The 20397-nt window shown below is 48.5% G+C and overlaps 1 pseudogene; it reads right to left on the bottom strand.

Annotated features, from left to right (window-relative positions):
• Positions 1-4625, bottom strand: part of LOC119856963 — a 201379-nt pseudogene extending 196754 nt beyond the window's left edge.
• Positions 4626-20397: the final 15772 nt, after the last annotated feature.

The raw sequence follows: 20397 nt of genomic DNA on the forward strand, positions 1-20397 counted from the left end.
TTCCCATCCTTAATCCTGGCCCAGTGTGGAGGAGGGACTAGACAACAGCTTGAGATCACTTCCTGCCCTCCACGTCCACGATTCCAGTATTGCCAACCCTAAATGTTCAAAAATTGTGAACTGGGCTCACCAAAAATCATGAGATTGGCTTTAAAATCAGGAGATTATGCAAAAATCATAGATTTTGTGTTCTTTGTATTTTCCTTCTACTTTTTGAACCTTTAAGGTGCACTGGGGTCACATTTTGAAGCTTTCTTCACAGCCATGAGGGCTAGAAACTTACTTTTTCTTTAAGAATGAAGGCAGAAATTATCACATATCCACTTGACTCCAGAGGCTTTAAGGAAAACAATAATTACCATGAGACTCATGACAAAATCATGAGAGTTGGCAACAATTCCTTCAGGGGGCTTCACAAGGGTTCTGTGTGGGATGGGGTTAGAGGGCTAGACATTAAGAGACTCAATTGTCCATAATGTGTCTGAGGTCTTTTTTCTGAGCTGTTGAAATCTTCTCACCAAAGTCTCTCAATGGAAAATTGGATCATTGAACAACATGAAAATTTTCTAACTTTTGTATCATTCAAAATAGCCCAGTTTTTCTCTCAAATTAAAAATGTACTTCAGTTCAAAAAGAGATGAATATTTGGGGAGCCTCCGCCCATCTCTTCCTCTCCTACCTTTTCCAGGTAAACAAAAATTGAAAAATTGCATTAAAATTTTCAAACAAACAAACTGTTTTGTTTCCTTCAAATATTTTCTCCGGTAGTAATTCCCAGTTTTGACCTGCTCTGTAGTTAATCTAGAGCCCAGCAACGTGTACAAGTGGTTCCAATTATCCCCTCCTATGTGCTTGTCAATACTGAATTCCATCTGCCTGGCATAGTTGGGCCCCTCTGCTGTTCCTCATGGTCTTCCCTACTCTTGACTAACACAAATAAATTTTTTCTCTTCTGCAAATGTCACCTCAATATTCCCACCGTCCTTTTGGTCATTTATAAATACTTTAAACAGTGCTCCTGACACAGATGTGGCACCTGCTGATACCTATTTACCATCATGAAAATTGGCCACTTATTCCTACCCTGTTTTTGTTTGTTTTTGTTTTGTTTCATAATCAGTTTTGACCTATGACAATATTTTGTCTCTCACTTGATGAGAGTTTCTTCTACAATCTCGTGTGAGGGACTTTGTCAAAGGCTTTTCGTAAGTCTATATAAACTATTTCAACTTGCTTTTCTATGTTTAAATTTTTTTTCTGCTTGCTATTTTACTGACATCACCAAAAAATCTAATAAACTAGTGAGACATAATTTTCCTTTATACAAGCTGTCCTGGTTTTTTCCTATCATCTAGATGTTTGAGAATTCTATTCTTAATTATAGTTTCAACCAGTTTACAAGGTAGAGCTTTGAGGTTTTCTAGTCTGTAATCCTGAGGGATACCCCTAGCACTGTTCTTTAAAGGAGGGTACAACATTTACTATTCTCTAAGCCTCCACTATAACAGCTGAATTTAAGGAGAGTTTACATACAACCTGGTCCAGACTCCTGGTCTCTGGTTGCTCTTTGTCTCTCACCACCAGAAATCCGTCCAATAAAAAGATATTACCTCACCCACCCTTTATCACCCCTCTATAGTTGTGACACAGTGTACCTCAAAATAACACTCTGTAACCCCCATATTCACCACTTGCATATGGTTATGCTATTTTGTACTAAGCATGCCTTGAGAGGTATTGTCATAAATATAAAGGGAAGGGTAAACACCTTCAAAATCCCTTTTGGCCAGAGGAAAAACCCTTTTCACCTGTAAAGGGTCAAGAAGCTAGGATAACCTCGCTGGCCCCTGACCAAAATGACCAATGAGGAGACAAGATACTTTCAAAGCTGGAGGGGGGGGAGAAACAAGGGTTCTCTCTGTCTGTCTGGGTGATGCTTTTGCCGGGGACAGAACAGGAATGGAGTCTTAGAATTTAGTAAGTAATCTAGCTAGATATGCGTTAGATTATGATTTCTTTAAATGGCTGAGAAAATAAACTGTGCTGAATGGAATGTAGATTCCTGTTTCTGTGTCTTTTTGTAACTTAAGGTTTTGCCTAGAGCGATTCTCTATGTTTTGAATCTAATTACCCTGTAAGGTATTTACCATCCTGATTTTACAGAGGTGATTCTTTTACTTTTTCTTCTATTAAAATTCTTCTTTTAAGAAACTGAATGTTTTTTTCATTGTTCTTAAGATCCAAGGGTTTGGGTCTGTGGTCACCTATGCAAATTGGTGAGGATTTTTATCAAGACTTCCCCAGCAAAGGGGGTGTAGGGTTTGGGGAGGGTTTTGGGGGGAAAGATGTTTCTAAGCGGGCTCTTTCCCGGTTATATATCTGTTAGACACTTGGTGGTGGCAGCAATAAAGTCCAAGGGAAAAAGGAAAATAGTTTGCACCTTGGGGAAGTTACAATAGTGCGGCCCCGAGCAGCCAGAGGCAGCTCAGGCATTTATGTCCTTAAATAGCATTCTGGACAGAGCTACAAGCCAATCCCCATTTCAACCCCCAATACAAAGAAACCAGGATCAACATGAGAAAGAAGGAGATGATACAATAGGGACAGTAACAACTAAGAAAAGTGGTGAGAAAACTGAACCTCACACAGATTTGGAGATTTTCAGTTCAAAAAGGACCATTACTTCATCTTGTCTGACCTCCTGTATAACAGAGGCCACTGAATTTCACATAATTTCCCCTGTACTGAGACCGAAGCTTACATTTGATTAAAGTAGATCTTCCAGAATGGTACACAGTCTTGAAGACTGTAAGAGATGGTGAATCCATCATTTTCATGGGCACTGTAAAACCAGCACAGGTGGCCATCTCAGATTTGTGCAAATATATGTAAATATCTATTTTTGTTTGCAAATGTTGGCAGGTCAACATAGTATCTGAGCAACTCAATATTTTTAACGTATTTCTCCTCTCAAACCCCCTTTGAGGTAGGGCAGTGCTGTTATCCCTTTTTTACAGATGGGGAAACCGAGGTACAGAGCAACTAAGTAACTTGCCCAAGGTCATACAGGGAGTCTCTTGCAGAGAAGAGAAGTGAAACCGGTGCCTAATGCCCAGGCCAGCGCGCTGACCTTGCACCATCCTTCCTTTGCAAAAACTCATTTAAGTTAAACTTGTGCAACTTTCCCATGGATATAACCCCTTAAATCGCACCATCATGATTCTCCAGCAGGTTTCAGACAAGAAATGGAGAAACAGAAGCTCCTGTGGGGAACAGGAGAAGCCAAACATCTGGGCCCTGTAGCCACCGCCCGCCCCCATCCTCTGCTCATTCCCAGTCTCTGTAATAGCAGGGGGGACTGGTAATCCCTGAGCTCTTTAAATTTCACTGTAAGGCATTTTTCTCCAACCCTCACACAGAACTGTGGCTCTCCAATTTTTAAGTGTCACTGTTAAGATGTGGACACTAGAACTGGACTCAGTATTCCAGTATTGGTCTCACCACTGACCAATACCATATACACAGACATAGGGGCTGACTCCATGGTAGGAGCTCCAGGGCTGGAGCACCCAGGGGGAAAAACTACTCACTCACTCCACCCCTCCCCCAAGCTTCCCACCCAACCCCTACTCCCGCCCACCTCCAGCCCTGCAGATCAACTCCTCCCCCTCCCTCCCAGCGCCTCCTGAGCGCCATGGAACAGCTGTTCAGCAGCGTGCAGGAGGCATGGGGAGGGAAGGGGAAGAGCAGGGATGGGGCACACTTGGTGGAGAAGGTGGAAAGAGATGGGGAAGAGGTGGGACTGGGATGGGAACTTAAGGGAAGAGGTGGGGTGAGTGCAGGGCCAGGGGTGGGGTGGGAAGAGGTGGGGTCTTGGGGGAAGGGGTGGAGTGAGTGTGGAGACCTGTGTCTGAGCGGGGGTTGAGCACCCCAGGGAAAATGAGAAGCCAATACCTGCGTACACAGAGATAAAATCATCTCCCTACCCCTACTCACTATCGCCTCCTCACACTTCAGAAGGATTCCTTTCGCCCAGGAGTCTCAGATTCAATTGACCTTAGGGCCCGTGCCAGTCCTCAAATCCTCCCAGCGGGCCAATAATGTCACTCATGCTGCCCAGAACCCGCCCCCCAAAACTCTGCCCCCCACCTGCCTAAGACTGTGGGAGGGAGTTTGGGTGGGGGAGGAGGTCTGGGGTAGGGGATTGGGGTGCAGGCTCTGGGGGGGGACTTTGGGTGGAGGAGGAAGTCTGGGGTGCAGGCTCTGGGATGGAATTTGGGTGCTGGGTGCAGGCTCTGGGATGGAATTTGGGTGCTGGGTGCAGGCTCTGGGTAGGGCCAGGGAGTGGGGGTACAGGAGGAGAGGGTGGGGTTGCAGGGTCTGGGAGGGCTACAGGCTCTGGGAGGGAGTTTGGGGGCGGGAGAGGGTGTGTGAGAAGGGGGAGGGGGTAAAGAATCTGGGAGGGAGTTTGGGGGTGGGAGGTGGTATGGGGGGAGGTGCAGGCTCTGGGAGGGGGTCGGGGGTGCGGTGCTTACCTATGGCTCCAAGGCGGGGCGGGCCGGGGGGCCTTGGTGCACTGCTGCCCCCAGGCACCGCCCCCATAGGGTGACCAGATGTCCCAATTTTATAGGCAGAGTTCCGATTTTGGGGACTTTTTCTTATATAGACTCCTATTACCCCCCACACCCTGTACCAATTTTTCACATTTGCTGTCTGGTCACCTTACACCCCCGCAGCTTCCCATTGGTCGCAGGGGCGCTTGGGGCGGGGGAAGCGCACGGAGGCACAGCCCCTCCCCACCCCAGGACTGCAGGGAGGAGTCGGCAGCCACTGGAGTGAGCAAGCAGACACCGCTCAGCTCCGCTGCGCTGCCCAGGCCCCTGGGGGGAGCGCCCAGGGGCGGCAGGTGGGGCCAAGGGAGAGACCCGGCCCCAAAACTGCTGGAGCCCCGTGGGCCACATTGGGGAGGCTCACGGGCCGCAAATGGCCTGAGGGCCAGGAGTTTGAGACCCTGCTTTAGCCCTTTTTGCCACAGCATCACATTGGGGTTCATGGTGAGTTGTTCTCTATGACTCCAAAATCAATTTCAGAATCACGGCTCTCAGGATACAACCCCCCATACCATGGGCTCAACCTGCACTCAATGTTCCTCCCTGTAGGCTCAAACTCGCTCTTCCTCCTTCCCTTCACTCACACCCAGAGCTGCTGAGACATCTTTGAACTAGAGCAAAGGGTAGAACATTCCTCTCCTTTCTGGGTTAGATATCTGTGTGTGTAGATACAGACTACAGCAGATACAGTCCTGGGCTCAGATCTGCTCCCCTTCAGGAGACAGTGGAGAACTCACTAGAGCCATGGGGTCTCAAACTTATTGGATCAGGCTCCCCTCCATTGTGTCTGTAGTCACGTACCTTCTCCCTCCCACAAGTACCTATACCACCACCCAGCTCTGAAGGCCGTGCCACACCAGCAGCTGCACAGAAGTAAAGGAGGCAATGTGAATATCACTTTTCACAACACACTCAGCACCCCATTGTCACCCTTACTTCTGGACTGCTGCTGCCATCCCAGGGCTGACAGCCAGAGCCCCGCTGCCTACAGGTGAGGAGTTGGTGCGGGGAGGACAGCCTGAGCCCACCTGCCTCCCAGTGAGGAAATGAGGTGGGAGAGGTAGGGGAAGGAGAGCCTGAGCCCGGGCTGCCCCTTGGTGAGGGACTGAGGATGGAGGACAGATGGGAAGGAGAGACCAAACCCGGGTGTTCAGGCTGTTCCTTTTATCCCCACCTTTCGGGTGTGCACAGACCCTCTGCACGAGCCTCCGCCACCCAGGGCTTACAGAGCTTTTAAAAAATAAAAATAGAAAAAATACCCCCACACACAAATGCAGTTCACACCTCCCGTGACACATTCCTGCACCTTTCTTGGAAGTCCCACCCCATAGCCCGAGAATGGCTAAACTGGAGAGCTGCAGCTCCCCCAAGTCCTTCGCTCCTAACCAGAGACATGACTGTCCTTTAACAAGCAAAATCCCTGATCTGACCTGCTATTAGCCAAGTACGGCATTTCATGTTTCGTTCACCAGGCAGCACTGAAGAGAGTTCATTCAATTTGAATTATTGTAAGCAGGGTCTGAATGAACTCTCCCCTGACAGTTAGGGAGGGGTAGAGACTTCAGAAGCAAACTCCATTTACATGAACACACCTACTCTGCATAGGTACCAAGCAGGCAGGAGCTGTGTAGCTCCAAGTGATCAACTTTGGCTGGTGTTGGGTTAGAAATCACTTTAGTACTGAATGCAGGGGAAGTGATATGTTGTTACCAGTGTTGTTGTCTTTATTGTATGAGTAAAGGGGAGCAGAACTGTGCTTAACCTGTCCCAGACAAGGAGGTCATCCTCAGCTCAAAAAGGATCTCGTTAAGCCACGGGCTCAAATACCAGCCACCTAGGGGGGTTGTGGGGTGACAAAGTGTTCCTGTCGGGAGGTGTGGACTTTATCTAAGGGTCCCTGGTCTGGTTTAACCTGTTCTTTCCCACTATTCAAAGATAGACCTAAATAAGCTCTATTAGGCATGTATATATAGATATATTTGTCTAGCTCATCTCTCTGTTGGTATTGTGAAAGCTGTTAGAATTATAACCATGTGTTTAGATGTCAGTGCATGCAGCAACTCACATACTCTCACTTATAACATCTGTATCCTATATTGTAAGTTAATATTTGAATGTTTGCATTGTAAACCTCTTATGGTCATCCAATATCTTAACAGATGAAAGGAAATATGGAGAAGTCAGTCAGTCAATAATGCTTGACAGTCATGGAAGAAGAGTCCAATGCATGAGCAGTAAATCATCTCCCAATATGTCTACAGGTCCGCTTGCCAGATGGAGGTTGGTCTCTAACAGAAGGGGTTGTGCCCTGCCCATCAAGGAAGACACATCAACACCAGACTGACTAGAGTGAAACATTTTCCTTTCATAGAAAGCCAAGCTGGGGAGCCCATCCAGTATGAAATGTGGCTGCTGGTGAAATCTCTCAGGAAGCAGGTGACAAAGCTACAGGAGGAAGTAGTGAGGCTGAGGAACATCCATGCACATGAAAGGTATTCCTAAGGAGACCTCCAAGGCTGAGGAAGCTATCCACCTAGAAAGGATTGATGTCACACCACTGGAGGAGGAGGATACAAGTCTCTCAGAGGGAGGACACTGGCTGCTAGTTACTTTTGGCAGCAGGCAGTGCTCCACCCCTGCTCCCAACCCACTGACCATAGTGATGAAGAACCGTTATGCTGCTCTGGCAATGAGGGATGAGGAATCAACCCCAAAGGTGGAAGAGGAGAAGATCTGTACCCCCAAGGTTGGGAGGATCACGGCCGCCACTCCCAAGAGGAAACATAAGGTAGTGGTGGTCGGCGACTTCCTTCAGAGAGGGATGGAGCCACCCATCTGACAGTCTGACGTGGCATCTCTGGAGGTGTGAGGTCTGCCAGGCCCTGTATCTGAGCTGTTATGAAGGAATTGTTGAGGATCATCTGGCCCTCTGACTAATTTCCTATGCTACTCATCCATGTGGGCACTAATGATACTGCGAGGTATGACCTTGAGCCCATCAGAAGTGGCTACCAGGCTCTGGGAGTAAGTGAAGGAGTTGGCAACACAGGTGATACGCTCTTTAGTCCTTCTGGCAAAGGGTAGGGTAGAGATAGATGCATCCTGGACGTGCATGCACGGCTGTGTAGCTGGGGTCGCCAAGAGAACATCTATGCATTTGCCATCTACCCTTACTATACCAGTGTTTGTTTTGCTAATTATCCAGTCTAAGAAAATGCCAAACAACAGTGGAGCTATAATGCAGCCTTGTTTCACATAAGCATCTATAAAAACAAGGAGTCTTGTGGCACCTTAAACACTAACAAATTTATTAGAGCATACGCTTTTGTGGGCTATGATCCACTTCTTCAGATGTATGGACCATCCATGTTGCACCAGTCTGTTGTCTGATTGTTCACCCTTAACCCCGTGTGCTGCACCTTGATTTAGCTATTGGTCCAAAGCCTGGATAAAATGGGGAGGGTTGAGCTCAAGGGTAGCCACTCACCCTTGTAAAAACCCTACTGGTTATAGAAATGGAACCCGGCTACCAATCCACTAAAAATGGCTGCTGAGCAGACAGCACTGCTGACCCCTCGTGCTGCATGAAGGCTCCCGATAAAAGCCAGTCTCTGGAAGCCAGGACCCTGGGACATTTGACGCTGGCAGTAAGGAAACACTTCACATTTGGTTACTGGAACATGAGAATCTCGCAGATCTGGAGGGAAACAGATAACTATAGACTTGAAATTCTGGGCATCAGTGAGAGGAGACTGCCAGATGCAGATAAAGAAGCACTTCCAGCAAGAGAGGAAACATTGCATTTATTCAGGTCACAGTGACAAGAAAGAGAGACCAGTGCTCATTATGACAGAGTCTGCAAGGAAGAATCACTCATCAGCTGGGAACATATTAACCAACTGTGACAAAGTGGGATTTTCTGTAATATTTGTATGACCCTTATGTGTGTCTTAATTTCCCTGGTGTGTTGAACTCTTACCAATGGGTGAAAAAGGACAGTTTGCTCTCAGGGTGGGCTAAGAGACATAGGTGTGAATGCCACCTACCTGTCTGAAACTTGAATAAGTCATTGGAAGAGGACTAGCTGAAGTAGACCCCATATCAATGGGGAATCTTTGAGGACAATGGCAACCTCAATCAGCAAGACTTTGGTACCTAGCAACCAATGACCACCTCTCTGCGGAAAGCCAAGCAGTGTTGGCCCAGCTGGTGAACAAAGAACGGAGGGGGAGTGAAGTGGAGAAGTTATGACTTGGCTGCTGGAATGAGTCAGCTGCACACCCGGGAGTCTGACCTCCTTGGTCAGAGACTGGGAGACAGAGCTTGACCTGTGGGGGTTCACTACAGCTGGGCTGGATGCTGGCTACCCAGAATGGACAATGCTTTAACCTTCATTTCTTGTGCTAACCAAGGACTTCCTATGCTGTGTTCCAGCTGACTAGTACACCATTTTGTTCTGGCAGAAGTGGGGAATTTTCTTAGTGTCTTGAATGAACACTGTGTGTGAGTGTGTCTCAGTTTCTCATGTATGCTGTGTGTTTAACAAGGTGGTGGGAGAGGGTGTTTGTTGTTGCAGAGGACTGGGGTGACCTTGTGTAGAAGTCAGGACCTCAGACAACAGCTTGGAGATTGGGTACCCTAGCAACTGGTGACCTGGTGCCTGGGAGGCCCCCCCAGCTTGGAAGTCAGCTGGTTCTGGCCAGTGGGAGGACAATGGGCTGAGGAGAGAAGACCCCGGAGACCTGACCAGCTGGTTCTAGCTGGTGGGGGAACAAAGGATGGAAGAGAGGAGAAGAGGTCCAGGTGGCCTGTTTACCTGGGACCGAAGACAAAGGATGGAGGAGGGGCTGTTGGGGAAGATGATATAGGATTAGCGGCTAGAAGGAGGGGGCTCTTGGACTGGGAACAGAGAGAGGAGGCTGAGCCCATCAGGGCTGGAAGAGGGCCAGCAGAACAGTGCTGAGCCCTGGGAACCTGAGGAGATGCACAGTAGCTGTCTCCTTTCTGCATATTTCAGGAGGTGTGGGACAAGGAAGAGTTTCTCCACATCTCATTAAGGTGCCTATCCAGGAACACTGCAGGTTCTCAAAGTCACGCCAGGCCCCAGCGTGAGGGGAACACACAGGTAGCTGACAGGCATGTGTGAGCCTTCCACCCTCTCCCCTAAACTCTGTCCCTGCACCAAGTGCAGCTTGGCCAGACCAGAGGGTCTGAGGTCTCTAGCAGTGGAGGGGCGTGATGGGTTTAGAGAATAGAGGCTGGGAGGGCTCTCTTCTCTGTAAATAGGCTAGGGAACAAGAGTTGTGTCCCATGGAGACCAGGAGAAAGGGCAGCGTCTCTCTGTTCCACCTCTTGCAAACAAGGATCAAATTCCACCATCTAAGCTGTTTATAATAAACCCAAGGAGTGAAGAGAAGGGGTGGGCTTTTCCTGGAAAGATCAGCATTGCTCAGTACCAGGAGAGAGTTCTTACCCTGCCTGATAAGTTCTTACCCTTTTCTGTGCACAGGGTTCTCATGCAGGGCCCATTACCTCACAAAGAGCATGTGATTAAACCTTAATGCTGGAGTCCCCACCTGCTGCGAGTTAGGGGCTGGCAGTAGGAATCAGCCACTGCTCACAGCCTTGCTGCACAAGAGACTTGAATTTACTCCTTCCTGAACAATGTCACAGAGAGAAGGGAAATCAGTGGCAGCTGTAAGTGGAAGTGGGGGAGGGGGATGGAGTGAGTACTGAGAAGGGAAGGGGAAATGTTTCAAGCAGCACATGCAGATGTGTGGATATAGATACTGACCCAGAAAGAGGTGGTGCCAGGGAGTCAGTGCACATGGGCAGGGAATGGGCTCTAGAAGGCAGAGGAACTGATACAGCAGGATAGGAATGAGGAGGAGCTGAAGAGGCCTGGCCAGCAAGGAAGTGGTACATAAGAACGGCTATACTAGGTCAGAGCAAAGATCCATCTAGTCCAGCATCCTGTCTTCCAACAGTGACCAATGCTAGGTACCCCAGAAGGAATCAACAGAACAGGTAATCATCAAGTGATCCATCCCTTATTGCCCATTCCCAGCTACTGACAAACAGAGGCTAGGCACACCATCCCGGCTAATAGCCATTGATGTTCTTATGACTGCCAATGCACGCTGAGTGGAAGTTTTCAGAGAGCTATCTACAGTAGCTTCAAGATCTTTCTTGGGTGGTAACAGCTAATTTAGAACCCATCATTGTATATGTATAGTCAGGATTATTTTTCCTATGTGCATTATTTTGAACTTCTCAGTGTTGAATTTCATCTGCCATTTTGTTGCCCAGTCACTCAGTTTTGTAAAAAGAAAAGGAGTACTTGTGGCACCTTAGAGACTAACAAATTTATTAGAGCATAAGCTTTCGTGAGCTACAGCTCACTTCATCGGATGCATTGATGAAGTGAGCTGTAGCTCACGAAAGCTTATGCTCTAATAAATTTGTTAGTCTCTAAGGTGCCACAAGTACTCCTTTTCTTTTTGCGAATACAGACTAACACGGCTGCTACTCTGAAACTCAGTTTTGTGAGATCCCTCTATAACTCTATAACAATGGCCATTTGCTTTCCATGTGCAGAAATTAACACCTTTCTGTTAGCCGGGCTTCCAATTAGGCACAGTAGGCACGTGCCTTGGGCGCTGTCATTCTAGTAGTGCCTCAGAATTCAACATTTGCCACTCCCGGGCCCTGGCAGGGGAAGCTGGGGAGGGGGGATGGCCTCATGCAGCCCGGCTGAAGCGCTCCTGCCAGCAGGGAAGGCAAAGCAGCCCCCTGTGGCAGGGGAAGAGCTCAGCAGACCAACACAGGGGGCCGTGCCAGGCAAGTGGGTCCTGAGGGAACCCGGCCTGGGTAAGCCCCACTCCTGTTCCTGCTCCAGCCTGGCTGATCGCTGTTCCCGAGGGGCCAGAGCGATCCCCACCCGGTCCTGGCTGCACTGCCAGCTCAGCCCGGCAGATACAGTCACTTCCCAGTGAGGCTGGTGAGTGAGGCTGGGGGAAAGGGCACAGGAGAGTGGGTCTCTGAGGGAGCGTGTGGGGTGGGGCCTGGGCATTGACGGAGTTTGGGGTGCTGAGCAGTGGGAGGCTTGTGGGAGGTGCTGGGCACTGGCAGGGATTGTGGGAGGTGCTGGAGATCTGTGTGTGTTGAGTCGCTGGGCAGTTGGGAATCTGTAGGAGGCGCTGGACAATTGTGGTGGGGGGGCTGTGGGGGGGGTGGGCACTGGACAGTGGGGGTGTGTGTGCAGGGTGCTGTGCAGTTGTGGTGGGGGGCTGTGGAGGGGGTATCTGGATGGGGGGGTGCTGAAGATGCTGTGCCTAGGGGCGTGTAAGGTGTAAATCCGGCTCTGTCTGTTAGAGTTCTTAATTGGCATTACACAGCTTCTTTCTCGTTTGATGAGTTACTTCCTTACAGAGGCATATTCAATGTAAATGCTTGTTATTCCATTAGAACAGGGTACAGATAAGTGAAAACAATGCATGCTACATCCCACCAGATTTTCATGAAGTTTAAATGCTAAACACATTCTTATACATTTAACATTTCCTTTGAACAATACTAAAATACGAGTCAGCTGGTCTGGCTTCCAGCTGTGAGTTTGTCAGTTCTTAGCTGATGCCTATGGCCTTGGCCAGAGCTGGCCCTTGGTTTATCAGCATCACAAGCACCATGCTCTGAACTGAGCACTGGCTCCTGCTCTACCAAACTCGTTGCATACAGACAAACCCCATTCTCCTGAACTGACTGTAAAAGTAAATACAAGAGTAAGTGAAATGTTTCTGTCTTCCTGCAACCAGGCTGGAGTTTGAGCTCCAACCTGCATTTTAGCAGCAGTAGGCCAAGCCTACATGACAACAGCTGCTAAAAACTCACCCTCTTCAAGAGCTGTGTTACTGAGGGGAGGGGGGTGTGAGGAGCCCCTGCAGCAATGAGAGCTGAGATCAGGCTGCTTCTATAGGGAGATTCTGTGAGCTGGATTTTGCAGGCCCTGCTCCCTGTGAGCACTGAGTAGCCCAACAGCGATCAACGGGAATGTCCGTGTCAGTAAGTGCTCACCACCATGAGCAAGGGCTGCATAATCCAGCCCTTTATCTGCAGCTGTCACTGCCCAGAGCTCAATGTGTCAGTGGGGTGTGTGTGTGGGGGAGCAGACCAGGCTACAGACTGCACCAGCGCTTCTCCCCTCCCCCAAGTGAGAGGCACCGGCTGGCCGTGAACTCAGCAGGCAGGGGAGTGACATTGACACAGATCCTGTGGGTGCAGCTCATGGTGTTTCCGAGGGGCTGTGGGTTCAGGTGGTATGGCTGCAGAGAGTTAACATGTCTTTTTCCTTCCCTGTTTTCCCCGCACCTTGAAATATCTGAGTATAACTGAAGAAATGCGGGCAGAGCTGGATGCTGTGAAAGACAGAAAACCTGACCTGGTCATATAGATACTGTAGAGCTGGTGAGCGGGAGCCACTGCAGCAATGCAGCTCTGACCTGGCTGCTCTGCCACTAGCTAAAGGAGCAGCTGGGGGAGTGGGAGAACACCTGCCCCTATTAAAATTAAACTGTGCCATCCCCAGGGACTCTAGCAGGACATATCAACATCTGTGGCACGGGCTGGGTAGAGATTGTCGGGGCAACCCTCTTGCATGAAGGCAAAAGACTTAGGAGTAGGAGGTGGGTTTGCTCTATTCTCACTGTGCAATGGGGTAGCTGTTTTTTGGGGGGGAGGGCGGGGAACAGAAGGGAGAAAAGGGATCAGACCTAGGAGAGGGAGAGATGTGGGATTATGAGATGGAGAGTTCTGGTAACTTCCCCTTTTCAGTCTGTCAGTGCATGGGGGAGACTCAAGACCCATCCTTGGATCTGAAGGGGAACTGTCCTGCTACAATGGTTCATACTATTATGTGTTTATTTACAAGGGGCTTCTAATTTTACACAACTCCACAGCTATTAAGTGGAAATTTTCTCTATCCATCTCCAACAGCGTTTTATCCTAGATATATGTTTCTGTCAGTTTTGCTGGAGTCCAATAAAGATCATGTATCAAGAAATAATGCTGCACTTTTAGAATTTCTGTTAATGCATAAAAATGTTCCCATACTCTGCAGAGCTGGTGGGGGAGGGAGTCCTCAGGGATGTTTCACAGAGATTTTGTCATGGTCCCAGTTTCTTATCCATTCCAGTCAACACTTTCAGAAGCTGGCAAAATGACGGTTTGGCTGGGAAAAGGGGGAGGGGGTTATTTTTCCCCCATTTTCTGGGTGCTCCTGACTTTTTCTGAAAAGTGGTGAGAGTAACAACAAAGGACCCAGAATATCCAGTTGAGAGGGGAGAACAAATGAGCAGGGCAGAGAGATGGTAAAGGACAAGGTGGCCGATCACCTAGTATTTTCAAAAGCCCTAACAGGCACCCCATGCACCCAGACAGATGCTGATGCTCTGGTGCATGACCAAGGAAGCACAAGTGAACACACTCACCTCACAACTACTCCCTTGCTCATATGGATACAACACACATACAGACCCTATTACACAACAATTAAGATGCACACTCTGTGTGTTTGGGGGTATTTGTTTGTGGGTTTGACCAGGCAGGAGGAGAACTGGACTTACCTTAGCTCTGTGCTAAGCAGTGTTAGAAGACTATTGCATTTTGAAAGTAAGTTCATGTGGTGGACGGGGAATGATGTACCGTGGAAACCTCTTGACCAAATGAGTCCAAATTTGTACCAGAAACTCTACCCTGGACCTTCTACTGGCCTAGCAATTTCCAGGCTTAGATAATTACACAAGTGGATTTTAAAGCACTTTCAAAACTCAGCTGTTCATGACAACTGCAACAGAACCGCCCCCTCCGGTAATTGAAAAGTGGCCTCAGGGAGAGTCCTAAGCTAGTTCACACACTGTGAGTGTGGATGAAAATCCATTACACTTTGAGTGGCACCTCTGCAGCTTTCTCATACCGTACAGTCTTATCAAAAGAGTTGAAAACAATGCAGAAGGGTGAGATATTTTAGGGAGAGTCCCAGGACTACTGGTGAAGTTATTGGACATAAAATCTGAGCCTTCAGTGCATGTGGAGGTGGATTTTCCTAGGCTCTGTCTACCTCCAGGTGCTTGGAGTGACAGTAGTGCCTGGCTGAGGTGTGACTAGCAATGAGAGTGCAGAGAAGGTGTCGTCCACCTGTTTTCAAATGCTCTTCATCTCTCCTTGCTCTTTGGGGAATGTATAGAGCATCTTATTTCTGCTTTTAACATGTTTCTGCTCTCTGAAGATGTGTGTATTTGTTTCCCTCCATACCAAAAGCAACTTAGCTCAAAAGCCATCAACTGGATTTTGCAGTATGTGAATTTTATAGCAATTAGAGCAGGCCCTGCAGCAGTTTATCCTGTTAAACCTGGATTGCTTGATATGGTAATTCCTCTGTTACAGGACTGGGATGGAGACAATATGTTGCTGGGTCACAAGGACCAAATTCTGCCCTCAGTTACACTGACCCATAGAAGTTACACATGGACAAGACCCAGGATCTTCCTGCCAGTGCAGGGTTGTTTCTGCAGAAGCCAAAGGGGCTGCACAGGGGGTAACAAGGTGGAATTTGACCCTAACACACTCTGGGTGATTCTCCCCTGCACAGTCCCATGTCCAGACAGCTGTGTCTGAGCAAGGCTGGTGTGAAGATGGGTGTCCAGATCCCGCACCAGACATGAAGGGGTTAGGGATCTGTCATGGATTCGAGTAGCCCTGCACTGCCGCACCTGCCAGGCATGTCAGGACTGGAGGGAGGCTCAAAGGGGAGAAGCCCGGCCCTGCAGGAGGTGGCTCTGGGAGGAGCACAAACCTCTAGTCCCCAGATCCAGGGGCGAGGCCTGGCTGAGGACAGAGCCTGCTCCCATGGCTGCAGATGGTCCAGGCACCCTGAGGGGAAGGTGAGTTGGGCTAGAAACAGTCACCTCAGGAAACTTTCTGGGGGTGCCCAGAGGACACTGAGCGGGGCTGTGGCTGGCCAGAGGCTCCCTGAAGGACTCTCAGACATAGTGTTGTTGTCATCATTGTCGATCCCTCAAGGTCAAGGATGACCTTTCCACGAGTTTTATAAAAAAGCCTTGGTCCTGTGCAAGAAGCCTGCGCGTGAGCAGTTTAATGTGGGGGCAGCCGTTGCACACCGGCAGCCACACAGGTCTTGGCGGAAGAGGCACCTGTGTCCGGTGGCAAGGAAGTCCAAGATCACCGACCTAGCTGTTGAGGGGTGATCCTGCTTCATCTGCCTGTTCTGCCACTGAGGTCTTTGGAGAGCTGAAGGGACCTCACGAGGTCATCTAGTCCTCTCCCCCTCTGGGGCGGGGTTAAGGAGGGGAAGGCTACGGCACATCTGGGACGGGCTGTTTGCTTTTCTTGGGGTTTTCCCCTTCTCTGGGCCTAGAAGGGGTTAGCTCCGGTGGAACCAGGTGGAGAGGTGAGTTTCTGTCTCTCAGCCTGTTCTACTGACAGCCTGTGCCGGCTGACGAAGGGCTGGGTGATACAAGACACCCTTGTATCCCAAAGTGGGTGCTGTGTAGGGGCCATGCCCTGGACAGACAGGTTCATTTCCTGGTTTTTGGTGCTGTCACACTTTGCTCCTGCTTTGCTCTGAGCAGAGAGTGAACCCTCTTTGTCCAGCTGGGGTGATACTCTGGGAGTAGGTTATGGAAATGGCCACACTGCCTGGTGAGTTATGGGTGTTTGACCCCATCTTCCATAACTGCTTATGGCTCCCAGGAGGTGTGAGGGATGCAGGAGTCAGGGCTGGGGGGTGCAGGGTCTGGCCAGGAGTTAAGATGCAGGAGGGGGCTCAGGGCTGGGGAAGGAGGTTGGGGTGTGGAGTGCTTACCTGGGGCAGCTCCCATTTGGTGCAAGGGGTGCAGGTGGGAATGTGGGGGGAGGGTGCAGGAGCTCCAGTTTGATGCTCAAGGCGGGGATGGTGAAGTGCAGAAGTCAGGGCATGGGGTGTGGCGGGGCTTGGTATGTGTGTGGGGGGGGGTGCAGGAGTCAGGGCAGGGAACTGGGGTCATGGGGGTGCTCCCAGTCCAGCCCAGCCCAGGCCAGCCCCTTGCCCTGAGTGGTGGGGTATGTGTAGGGGGACAAATTGCTGAGGAAAATGTACATGGAGCTGTGGAGTTGGGAGTCAACCCTAATCAGCACAATCATCCTGCCATTCCCAACCAGGGTGCAGAACTAAATGGCAAAGAGAAACACAAAGAGGATGTTCTGAAGCTTTGGACTGTCTGTTATTCTCCAGAAAATGAAGCCAGTCACAGTGGTGCAGTTCCCTGGAGCCATTTCTCCTGTCACTGTGCTCTGTGAGAAAGAAGAGGCGGAGGAGGGGATAGAAGCAATGAGTACCACAAAAATTAATTTGAGGTACAGTGGAGACTCGTGTTCTCTCAAGAGATGCCTAAACAACAGAAATTTAATTTAGTCATCGATTCCACAGCCCAAGGGAAACATTTTGATTTTCTGACCAGTGTTGGTGGGTTGTTTATTTTCCCCTTCATTTGCAGACCAATCAAAAATTTTGAATGGAGGTGGAAATCTTAGACATAATCTGTGGACCACTAGGAATCCACGGACCACTGGTTGAAAACCAGTGTTCTATGGTAACAACAACCTTTGAGGACCCCTTAGATATAGCCTGTGAACCCCAAGGTATTCACAGACAACAAATTCAACCCCCTTGATCTAGTCCAATTGCTTGTATAACATAGGCCATAATTATTTCCAATATTTTTAATTGTAAACTAGAGCATATATTTTAAAAAAAATCATCCAATCTTGAATTTAAAGTTATCCATGAACTAAGTATCCACCACAACCCTTGGCAAATCATTCCAAGGGTTAATTATCCTCACTGTTAATAGAGGCTCTCAAGGTTCCTTCCCCACTCTGAACTCTAGGGTACAGATGTGGGGACCTGCATGAAAACCCCCTAAGCTTATTTTTACCAGCTTATGTTAAAACTTCCCCAAGGTACAAACTATTTTACCTTTTGCCCTTGGACTTTACTGCTGCCACCACCAAGTGTCTAACAAATATATAACAGGGAAAGAGCCCACTTGGAAATGTCTTTCCCCCCAAAATCCTTACCAAACCCTACACCCCCTTTCCTGGGGAAGGCTTGATAAAAATCCTCACCAATTTGCATCGGTGAATACAGACCCAAATCCTTCAATCTTAAGAACAATGAAAAAGCAATCAGGTTCTTAAAAGAAGAATTTTAATTGATGAAAAAGTAAAAGAATCACCTCTGTAAAATCAGGATGTAAATACCTTACAGGATAATCAGATTCAAAACAGAGAGAATCCCTCTAGGCAAAACCTTAAGTTACAAAAAGACACAAAAACAGAAATATCCATTCCAATCAGCACAGCTTATTTTATCAGCCATTTAAACAGAACAGAATCTAACGCATATCTAGCTAGATTACTTACTAAGTTCTAAGACTCCATTCCTGTTCTGTTCCTGGCAAAGCAACACACAGACAGAGAGAACCTTTGTTTCTCCCCGCTCCAGCTTTGAAAGTATCTTGTCTCCTCACTGATAATTAACAGCTCCCAGGCGCTCCTGGACCGTGAATGGCCCTTCCCACAACGCTTTCATTTTATGGGCCTGGAGCGCCTTTAAGACCATGACATGGTCCCCTACTTTGAAGGAATGCTGTCTGGCATGTTTATCATACCAGGCTTTTTGCTCTTTTTGAGCATCCCGTAGGTTTTCTTTAGCAAGGGCTAGAGAGGTGCGGAGGGTGTTTTGTAGGTTGTTTACAAAGTCCAGAATGTTAGTTCCTGGAGAAGGTGTAAACCCCTCCCATTGCTGCTTCACCAACTCTAATGGCCCCTTAACCTGGCGGCCATATGCAAGTTCAAATGGTTAAAACCCCAAACTGGGATGTGGTACAGCTCTGTAGGCAAAGAGAAACTGCTGCAACACTAGGTCCCAATCACTGGAGTGCTTATTTATGAATTTAAGAATCATGGCCCGCAAAGTTCCATTAAACTTCTCCACCATGCCATTTGTTTGGTGGTGGTAAGGAGTGGCAACCAAGCTTCCCTTGAGCTTACCCCATGAGCTTCCCAAAGACTTTCCATAGTTCCTGCCAGAAAATTAGTTCCTGCATCTGTGAGGATGTCGGAGGGCCAACCTATCCTGGCAAAAATGTCTGCTAGTGCCTGGCACACACTTTTAGCCCTGGTGTTGCTTAGAGCCACTGCTTCCGGCCATCGGGTGGCAAAATCCATGAAAGTCAGTATGTATTGCTTTCCTCTGGGTGTCTTTTACGGAAAAGGACCCAGAATATCCACAGCTACTCGCTGAAATGGAACTTCAATTATGGGGAGGGGCTTTGACCTGGTCTTGGGGTTTTCCCACTCTTTGGCATACCTCACAAGCCTGGAGATAGGTAGAAACATCCTTGCCCCTTCCCTCCAAGTGGAATGACCTCCCCAAGCGGTCTTTGGTCCTGTTCACCCCAGCATGGCCACTAGGATGATCGTGGGCTAAGTTCAAGAGCTTGACCCGGTACTTAGTTGGAACTACCAACTGTCTCTGAGGATGCCCCTCTTCAAGTCCAACTCTTCACGGCAAAAGCAACACACAGACAGAGAGAACCTTTGTTTCTGCCCCGCTCCAGCTTTGAAAGTATCTTGCCTCCTCATTGATCATTTTGGTCAGGTGCCAGTGAGGTTATCCTAGCTTCTTAACCCTTTACAGGTGCAAGGGTTTTTCCTCTGGCCAGGAGGGATTTTAAAGGTGTTTACCCTTCCCTTTATATTTATGACAGAGGCCTTTTATGTAGAGCTGGTCAAAATTCCCACCTACCCCCTTGGAAATTTTTGAGCTTTCAGGAACAAAGCCCCAGATCCAAAATATTTTGACTCCCTTCTTTGGACAGGTTAAGCACAGTCTTTCTTTTCTGTTTTCCCACAATAATTACAAACATTTCACTACCTCCGCATTCAGTACTAACATAATTTGTGACCCAATACCGGCCAAGTTAATTACAATGAGCAAAATACTGCTCCATCAGCTGAATATCTAGCAAATCTAAGCAAAGCAGGAGCAAACTGTATTTACATAAACACACCCAGGATCTCTCCCCCCTCCCAGCTAGCTGTCAGGGAAGCATTCATTCAGATCCTGCTTACACATGTATTCTGTTAGCAGCTCTGCTCCTCATCTCCCGTTCACACTCTCAGGTGTATCACCTGGTCTTGGGGACTTGCTGCTCTTCAATTTATCAATTTGCTGCAGCACTTCCTCCTTTGTCATCGCAGGTTGACAGTCCCTCATCCTCCTTCCTGCAGGTCCCCACAAAGATTCCCCACCCCCTTCTCTAAGTAACCCCTACAAACTCTACCACCCACAGTTCTCCTCTCTCCCGTCAGATTCCCAGGAGTCTAAACTTCCTTTCTCCCCCAGGAGTTATGGATTGTGCTGCCCCTGTGTGACCCTCACTTTGCACTGGGGCAGCGTGTGCTCTGGGGACTCATCCTGGTGTCACTAAAGTAGATGACCTCAGAGTGAATGTCTTAATGGAGATGGGCCCTTAGACACAGCTCTGATGTCCCAAGACTGCTCTGAAAATATCAACCAATGATTTTAGCAGAAACCACAAGCTCACAGCTCTAGTGATTCGTTTATCCTTTGAAGGCATCTTCCCACCACCAGGTTACAAAGAAATTCATTGTTTATACTGAAAACTCCCAAATCATTGGTGATTGGACATTTTACTGACAGAGTCAT

The sequence above is a fragment of the Dermochelys coriacea genome, chromosome 6, assembly GCF_009764565.3.
Source record: "Dermochelys coriacea isolate rDerCor1 chromosome 6, rDerCor1.pri.v4, whole genome shotgun sequence".
In the NCBI taxonomy this organism is placed as follows: Eukaryota; Metazoa; Chordata; order Testudines; family Dermochelyidae; genus Dermochelys; species Dermochelys coriacea.